Genomic DNA, 9987 nt, shown 5'->3' on the forward strand with positions numbered 1-9987 from the left:
CAATTCACATCTTCGGACCATACAGATGAAAAGGGGAGTCTTATGCCTGCAACATTCCACAGATCAGTTTCTGGGTCTAAAGGCAATTGGTCTTCCTCCACAGATTCTTCCAAGACCTTACTATATACCACATCCACTGAACATGGAAGGGAGTTTCTCCAGAAGCCTGTACATCAAACCTATTCTAATAAGCCACCACACTGTAGAGTTTTTTCCTGGATGGAGTTTCTCAGGCCCTGCAGACTCTTGAGACAATGTGGATATTTGCAGATAGATTAACCTGGTATTCTGCAGGAAGCTGTAATCAAACCAAGGATAATGATACAATTTTGGTTGCCACCACAGGCCTGTAGGATCCTGATTGCTCTGAGTCATCTACTCTGGGTCCAAACCTTACCGGTTTACCTGAACATCCAAATCCAGCACATGCAAACCCTTCTACAGGAAATCACTTACAGGATTCAGACTTATTTGGAGATTATACTACCCATTGACACAACTACCAGGGCGATACTAGAGAGGTGGAGAAAGGGCAGTTGAGGATTGACCCTCAACCTGAGCTGAAAAGTGTATTCCAAGTGCATTAATACCATCCACACAGGTTAGAACCTGTCTCTCTTCTGCCTCTGTAGCTCCTAGCTACTGCTCTCTATGGGAAGAAGTGTTACAGCCCACTGATAGAATGTGGCACAAAGTTCCACCTGCCTGCAACAGCTTTTATCCCAGGGTTAGGCGTTGCAGAACTAGAAAGAGCTGCTGCAAATGTGTCAAGACACTTAGAAAAAGCCATTAATGAAAGCGCAGAGAGTATTACAGCCCTACAAAAAGAAATCAAATTATTATCACAAATGTAAAGGGAACTAGGCCTTAAGCCTCACTGTTTCTAAGACTATTCATATCAGACATATAACTAATGATTAGAGCTTGGTTTAGATGTGATTAATAGAATGCAGGTGCTTATAAAACAATATGCATAAGCTGCTCACTTGTCCCTCGTGTAGCCCTCACCATAGCTGGCTTAAAACCCAGTCAAGCTGAATCAACAGAAAAAGAATCATACATCTTAGATCTCAGACATAAGAATAGATAAGTGATTAACTTTAGAGTAAGACGAATTAAGAGAACAACCTGAGTGATTCTCAGAAATTCAGAGGTGATCTTTGGTGTGTAAGAAGATAAGTGACTGTGGTGACTGGAGACCTTCTGCCTATGACCACTAACTTCAGAAGAACCGAGACGGGACAATAAGAATCGGTTGAGACAGGAAAACGTATTGGACTTCTGAAACCACTGGAGAATAGAGAAGTGAGAGTTTGTGCAAGAACACCAAGAACTTCTTCTGACAAAACATCAATTGCATATTGTTTTGTAAAATCGTATATATAGAAGGCGGTTTTGAGTTATCTTTCACCATTCACTGCGGTGGTGGCCCAACTCTGAGTTGTTAATAAAGCAAACCTAGAGAAACCCACGTTTGAAAATCCTTTAGCACAAATGGTAATACAGAATCAATCACCCCTAGACCACCTTGGAGAAGTACAGGACAGACTATGTGCATTATTGTGACGGATGCACTTGAACCCTCCTTAACCAAACCAGCAGCAATTTGGTACAGGCTCCAAAGGAGGTAAAGCCTGAGCCGCAGCCGGGCCAAGAACTCCTCTAGGAAACCCACAAAGGAGCAGAGCGGCACAGCGAGAGTTGTGGGTACAAGGACTCTTATGCATACCTCTCCCATTGTATGCAATTTGACTACGAGCCAACCACTTTACCCCATAACTATGACAGCCTAAGCGAGCCTTCTCTGAGCTCTCCCTGCTAGGCAGCATGGCTGCACGGCAGTAATCTCCAGCAACGAGATCTTTTAACAGCAACAGGTCGTTGGATGAGCCCAATTTGAGTTCTCCCTGGGCGGCAACTGACCTGCTCCACCAGGCAACTCTCCCCTTGAGCAGGGACGACTCTCAATGTTAAGAGGTATTAGTCGTTGACCTTAAATAAGTAAGTTTCAAGTAGAACAACTCACTTCTGAATTATAATGTTCTGGGATTTAGTACGCTGTTTACTTAGCATGAGTAACTGGATTTGCTGAAGCCTTAGGCCACAAGCTGTAAACTTGCACTGAGATGTACTGAACGGGTACCTACTTAGTAAAAACAGGAGCCTCCCGAGCCAGCCTAAATCAGATGATAAGGAGCCTTCAAGGCTACAACCCTCAACAGCCCCTGCAGCTCGGCAAGACAAGGGCCTGCCCGGAGAAAGTGAAGGAATCCAGTAAGGTGTCAGAAGATCTCCGACCACAACCACGACTGGACCAAAGGGCGTGTGAAAGGTGCATGAAGATCACATGAAGAGGGGGGTGAATAGTCTGTAAGGGTATAATTGCCCAGGGATTTCTTTGTTTGGATTTCTGTCTGGGGGCACCGAGCTCGAGCTGATCCTGCTGCTGTACCACTCTATTAAATTATGTACTTTTATAAGACTCCATGCCTGAGGGCCTGTTTCAGGAAACCAAGGGCTCAAACTGCAGAGCGAACTAACACCAGGTGCCCGAATGGATCGCTAAGTGATGAACAGCATGCTAAACTTGGAAATCTTAACTAAGTGATACAAGGACTGACTGTGCACACACAGTCTTTTAGCCATAAACTGATGACCAAGTCTGGGACTAAGTCTGGATCCAGCTGCGCCTCGACTCCCCACTGAGATGGAGTCTTGAAAGCAAGGGGGTCCACTCTGAACCTTGTGACTCCACAGGAGGGTCTCCCTTTGTGATACCTTTCCACACCTCCCATCTCTGTGTAAATCATTCCAAATCGATTCTAACACGATCTTCCTTTGTATGTTTCGCCCATGTAGTAAGTAACAGAGTGAACCTTGCCATCGAACTCTGTTAAGTCGCACTTTTACAAATTTTTTAAGTGATCTAAAACACTCATCTTGTGCTTTGCCTGGGAGAACCAGGGTAAAAGCAGTAGCCTCAAGCCTAACCTGGGACTTGGGCCCTGCATTGCTGCCGTCCCAGTACTTAAGAAAGGCAATTCACAATTGCACTTGTGACCGGTACCCCCATGCTCCTGACACCTGGTAGGACAGTTAGCAAAACGAATTGCATTTTATGAGGCAAACAGCCATGCTCTGTGACCAAGCTGGTCGCTTATCAGTCCCCTTTCCCCTCTGCATCAGGCCCCGGAGGTCCCGCACACCAGGCAGACTTCTTCCCCCGCTCCCTATCAGCCTCAAGGTTCCTGGGTGCCAGGCTGACTTTTTCGCTCCTTATGGGCCTCTAAGGTCCCAGGAACCTGGCCAGCCAGGTTGTGATGACCCTGGCACACAACTGGGAAGCGCAGCAGCACGCAGAGCACCTTCTGTAAAATCAGACAGAACTTTTTCCCTCTTCTCATCCGAGGGCTAATTGGTGGAGGGAATGAACATGACACCTTCCCCTCCCGTGGGGCAGAGGCTTTCTGCCTTGATACACATCAAACTGGATGGGAATGGTGGGAACCTCACGGAGCCACGTGGGTCTTCCACCTGCCCTAGATACCCCAAACTAACAGCACTTAAATAACAACACTTTCATAATGGGCAGGTACCCACTGGATGCCCAGTGGAACGAGCTAATTTTCCTGCTCTCTCTAACCCACAAACCCTTTAAAACCCCCACTGTCAGCCTGTCATTTCTGTCACGCTGGCACCAGGAAAGGGCCTATGGAAACCCATTTCTAAATGGGGAATCGAATCCCTTGATCCATCACTGAGTCCCAGACACCCAACCAACCAGGCTGTGATGACCCCATCGCAGAGAATTAACAGAAGGACAAACAGGAGGAGGAGGAGAAAAAGAAAGAAGACAAACAGGACGAACTGGTGGACGGCAGAAGGAGGAGGAGGAAGGGAATGAAGAGGACGAGGAACATAGAAAGAGAATGAGAACAAGGAGGAAGAAGAGAGAGAAAAGAGGGATGAGGAAGAAGAGGAGGAGGAGCAAGAGGAGGAGAAAGAAGAGGTGGAGGTGGAACACAAGGAACAGGTGGCACAGGACTAGAAACAGGAGGAAAAACAGGGAGAGAAGAAGGATGAGCAGGAGGAGGAACAGAACACAGGAACAAGATACAGAACAGGAGGAGGAGAACAAACATGAGAAAGAAGAGAAAAGAAGAGGAGGAAGAGGAGGTAGAGGGGCAAGAAGAGGAGAAAGAGGAAGAAAATGGAGAAGGAGAATGAAGAGGAATGGGAACAGGAGGAGGAGGAAGACGCAGAGAAGGAAGAGGACATGCGGGATGAAGAGGAACAGAACAAAGAGGAGGCAGTGGAGGAGGTGGGGGAGAAAGAGGAGAAGAAGGAGGATGAGAAACAAGAAGAGGATGAGCAAGAAGTTGAACAAGAGAAGGATGACTAACAGGAGAAGAGGATTAGGGTGAAGTTGTGGAGGAGGAGTGGGAGGAAGGGGGAGGAAGACGACAACTAGAGCAACATCAAACAGGAGGACAGACAGAAGGAGGAGAAGAAGGGTAAAAGAATGACAATGAAGAAGAGTAGGAACAGGCGGTGGAGGAAGACAACCAGGCGGAGTAAGACGGGGAGAAGAGGAGGAAGCAGCGCGAGCCAAATGTTCCGAGGCACACGTACAGCAATGGACAATGAGAAATTACAAATAAATATACTTGGAAACAAGTCCCCATGGTCGCCTTTTTTTCCTTTTTCCCTTCCAGGTGACACTGGTCAAGCCCCAGGCACCTGCAGCCAGTCGCTGTACACAGCTCCCCTAATGCTGGATATCTGATACACGTTTAATAAAACAACGCACCCCCAGAGATTTTGTCTGTTCACCTTGAGCTGCGGAGAAGGTGTCTATGTGGGTGAGGACAATCTGCTTTCTCCCTTTAATTTTTACGCCTCAGGAAAAACACTGCAAGATTCAGACTAGAGGACAGCAGGGAATTCAAAGGGTAAGCGACCAAGGAGGCTCCAACCACACATTTTCACCTGATTGCCTTAAAAAAACTGAGTTTGGATCCTGATTGCCCACTTTAGCCTGGAATAGTCCCATTCCTCATCTGAAAGCTACTGCATGCTGGCTGAGGACAGACACAATCCACACAGAGAGCAATGAGAGCTCATCCCTGCACTTCCCTCAGTCACATTTCCTTGGAAAACTTCTTTGCCGGGTTGTTTGAAAACCTGTAACTGCAAGAACCAGGAAGAAAACTTCCCTGACGGGTTGACTGGAACTTCCCAGCTGTGGTAAAACCACCCTCCCTCCGTACTTCCATTTCACAAGAGCCAGCAGCACAGCTTGCGTGGGGGGAAGGCACCAGGAAGACCTTGGGGCCGAGAGACGAGCACAAGCATCTGCCAAGGGAGCTGCGTCCAACCAGGAGCGCTCCCCATTGCTTCTCTGACAACAAAGCCCTGGTGAGTGCTCCCACCAGGAGGCAGAAACAACTTCCACTTCTGCAAACCTCTGTTGATGAAAGACTGCCAACAGAGATGGGGCTGTCCAGGAGCACGAGAACCACATGAAGGCCAGAAGACAACAAAGGCACCTGGTCTGACCGCCCCCCTCCAAAGCGTGGCAGCCTCCTGTCAGAGAGGAGGTAACTCTACCTTCCCCTGCCCTGCTGGCATGAAACATCGGTCTCCAGATGTGAGGGCTCGGGCTGCCGACACTTGGCGTACCAGCAGGAACGCTTTGGCCTATGTGCCAAGTGTTCCCAGAGCTTTCTGCTGGCCTTTGCACAGCTCACAGCCCAGGAAACGTGCGTCTGGGGCCACCACCTGCTTGTCAGTTTGCCATCCCGACCAAGCCAAGCTGTGATACAAGAGCTTCGGTCCTCCCTGTCTCCCAAGGAAAGCTAGAAATGGCTTGATCACCATCGAGCTCCTGTGGGATATAAAGAAAACTTGTCAGGCAGCAGTCGCATCCTGTTGTGTAGGCTTTGAACTAGCCTGGTGAAAAAGCTGACCAGCAGATTATGCTACGTAAGAAAAAGCTCCTATGTGAAGATGGCTTTGAAGACACGTGCAAGAGAACCTGACCCACAGAGACCTTGCCTATGCAGGTGGGTCTATGGTTAGAAGAGACCAGACAGAAACGAGCTGAAAGTGGCAAAGTTGCAACAAAGTAGTGCAAACACAGCTAATAAATAGGCATTAAGCGTGCTTGCACGCGGGAGTTGTGTGGACAAACACTCAAAAGTGAATGGTAACAGGTGATCTCACGGCCAAAGCCAAGAGGTTTTTTTAGACTGTAAAAATGAATATGTGAGTAGCCTTACGATTGCATATAAAGAGTCAAGAATTCTTATGGGGGGTCCTTCTCAGGCTCCCAGCCGAGAGGCACCTTTATGGCTGACAATTAAAAGGGGGGTTATCTAGTGTGTACATCTGCTACCTGCTTTCCTGTACCCACGCGTGAACTCAAAGGGAAGAAAAGTGCAAGCAAATCCATTTTGGTAAAAGTTCAGGTCAACATTTAAACAACCAAAACTCTGAACAGTTATGCTGACCCTTCCTTACATCTTTATTGTACCTTCCTTTGACCTCTAACTAAGCACATTCCCTTCTACCCACAGTCTTTCCTCCCAGACGCACAGCTCTCCTACATAAGAAACGTAAGCTACAAAAGAAAAAAAACTGCTTTGGTGAACACCAAAACACCCATCATTTTCTCAAACTCTCCACTGCCCCATCTGACAGTCAAGGGACAGGATCTCCTAAAGGCTCTTGCATAGGCACTGCCCTGAAACCCCCCCACTGCTTCTCTACCAGTGCACAAAGAGATTAGCAGGGGTTTCATTTTTGAGTCGATGTAGACGGTCTCTGAAATTAGACAAGTAAACTTTAATGAGGATAAGCCCTTTGCCTTTGCATCTGGCAACCAACAGGGATGCAGACCCGGCAGCACAGATCAGTGCCAGGCACAAACCACCACCCTACACACAGGGAAAGCATGACAAGTCAGATGCAATATCCACTAATGCCAAAAAATGGCTCTTGACATCAGTTCGCTGTATGATCACGTTAGTTCTTTTAGTCAGACACAGAAATCAGGAGTGATTTCTTTGTCTTTTGCTGAAGTAGGCTTTCAAGTAGATATTGCCAAAGAATGCAAAACCAACCGAAAAAAAAAGGTTAAAGCAGGTACTTGCATCCTCACTAGCTGCATATCATTGAAGTGTTTCTCACATTCTCTTCTCTACTCTAAAGGGTCCCCACTTCAGATGCACTTGAGTTACATTACCGTTAAACACACACCACTAGCAGACATTTCTCTAGACTGAAGGCTGACGGCAATGTACAAGGACAGCTGTCCTGGGTTTGGCTGGGATAGAGTTCATTTTCTTTCTAGTAGCCGGTATAGGGTTATGTTTGGGTTCAGCTGGTAACACACTGATTTTTTCAGTTGTTGCTAAGTAGTATTTATACTAAGGCAAGGTTTTTTCAGCTTCTCATGCCCAGCCAGCAAGAAGGCTGGAGGGGCACAAGAAGTTGGGAGGGGACACAGCCAGGACAGCTGAGCCAAACTGGCCAAAGGGGTATTCCATACTGTGTGACGTCATGTGCAGTATATAAACTGCGGGGAGTTGGGCAGGGGGGGCGAGCTGCTGCTTGGGATCTAACTGGGCATCGGTCAGCGAGTGGTGAGCAATTGCACTCTGCATCACTTGTTTTGTAGATTCCAAGCCTTTCATTATTATTAATGTCATTTTATTATTGTTACTATTACCATCAATTAGTTTCTTCTTTTCTGTTCTATTAAACTGTTCTTAGATCTCAACTCACGAGTTTTACTTTTTTTCCCCCAATTCTCTCCCCCATCCTCCTGGGTGGGGGGGAAGTGAGCAAGCGGCTGCGTGGTGTTTAGTTGCTGCCTGGGGTTAAACAACGACAACAGTCCCTTCTGGACATCTCACTCCTGGGTAGAAATCCTAGAGACTTCCTTTAAGGAAGGAAATCCAGAGAGCTACAATAAGCTTTTTAAACCAAGCACCGCAAATCACAAGCTGTCGTGGTTTAACCCCAGCTGAGATTGACATAAGAACAGTTTAATAGAACTGAAAAGAAGAAATAATTAATGATAACAATAATAAAATTGCAATAATGATAATAATAAAGATTGGAATATACAAGTGATGCACAATGCAATTGCTCACCACACACCAACTGACACCCAGTTAGTCCCCAAGCAGCAACTCCTCCCAGCCCCACACCCCCCAGCTTATATACTGGGCATGACATCACATGGTAGGGAATACCCTTTTGGCCACTTTGGCTCAGCTGCCCTGGCTGTGTCCTCTCCCAACTTCTTGTGCCCCTCCAGCCTTCTTGCTGGCTGGGCATGAGAAGCTGAAAAAACCTTGCCTGAGTATAAACACTACTTAGCAACAACTGAAAACATCAGTGTGTAATCAACATTCTTCTCATACTGAACCCAAAACATAGCGCTATACCAGCTACTAGGAAGACAACTCTATCCCAGCCGAAACCAGGACACAAGCAAACAAACAGACACAAAATGACAGGTAAAACTCTGAGGCACAAATGAGGAACAAAAGGTCTCCCGTTCAGTCCACTACCCTTCACAAAACAGACAAGTGGCTTAAAGAAACGCCTGCAAAGAAACTGCAGATGGAAGATAACTCTGGTAAGTCCAGTACGAGCGACCAACGTGGAAACAGCAGTGATGACCCTCCTCCTGCTCCTCCTACGAGCTCTCCACCTGCCACGTGAAGAGGCAAACCCAAGGATGATCGAATCAGAGCTGACAAGAAATTGCCCCCCCAAATCCAAAATGATCAAGAAATCTATGTGAAATGCAGATTCACGTCCACTATCATGGATGATGAACCTCACCCTAAGCACACATTGTGCCTTGAGGTAGGAGCCAAGGACTGCATGAAGTCACCACCACGAGCAGATGTTCAAACCCGAAGCATCCAGAACACACAGACAAACCTCCACCATTTTTTCAGCAATGCTTCAAGTCACGTGACACTCAGTCCAGCACTTTACAAAATGTCACTAAACTTAACGATAGCAGCCTCCCCGCAGGTTTTTTACTCATGAGCAAAAACCAAAGAGCCACGTACCCTTGGGAAACCCTTGTCCTTCCGTGTGGCTGGTGTCTTCCCATAGCTCTTCCTCAAGGCAGGAGAAATGACCATGAATTTGGAAGTCCACATACATTCAGAAGTACACTTAGTCCTCTGGTAGTCATTACCTATGGGCCAGAAGTCCTCTCACCTCTCCCCAGAATTGCCCGTCAGTCATCTGGCAGTCATTTTCCATGAACCGCAAGTCCTCCCTCCCTCCCTCCCTCCCTCCCTCCCAACCCACCAGAAATGAGTCAGACTGCACCAGAACTGCCACTGCCCAACCTGCTGTAGACATAGTAGACCAGAAATGTTGGTTTCAAGACAGGAAACACAGCACAATCCACCAGAACAGCAACAAATCAACCAGAATTAGCACACGCAAACCAAAGGTCCCTATCCAAACCCTGAAAAGGCAATCAAGCTAAAAAAGGACTCTGCACAAAAAAAGACCATGCAGAACACAAGATAAGGCAAAAATAGCCTAACCCCAGGAACCCAGGGCCAACAAACCCAGATCCTCTCCATAACAATAACACCCTTTAATCCTAACTCTCTTCAGCTCTGGCATACCATAACCCTGCCACCCCATAACCCTAGTGAACTGCAACCCTAGCATCCCAAAACACTAGCACATGGTAGCCCTAAGAGAGCAAAAAATTGAACACAAACTCCCTGGAAATCTCTGCCAGGCCCTTCAGGTGGCCCCAGATTTCAGACATCACAACTCTGAAGTGGGACACAGCCACCGGGATGTTGCCAGCATCCATCTTGACATCATCTGTCACACCCGGAAAAAGTGCCTGGCTTAAACACTCTCGGGGAGAAAGGCTGAGGCACTCGGAGACTTTGAACCGGCCAGCCATGACCACGGGGTTTCAGCTCACCA

Source organism: Buteo buteo, chromosome 33 (assembly GCF_964188355.1).
Source record: "Buteo buteo chromosome 33, bButBut1.hap1.1, whole genome shotgun sequence".
Taxonomy (NCBI): Eukaryota; Metazoa; Chordata; class Aves; order Accipitriformes; family Accipitridae; genus Buteo; species Buteo buteo.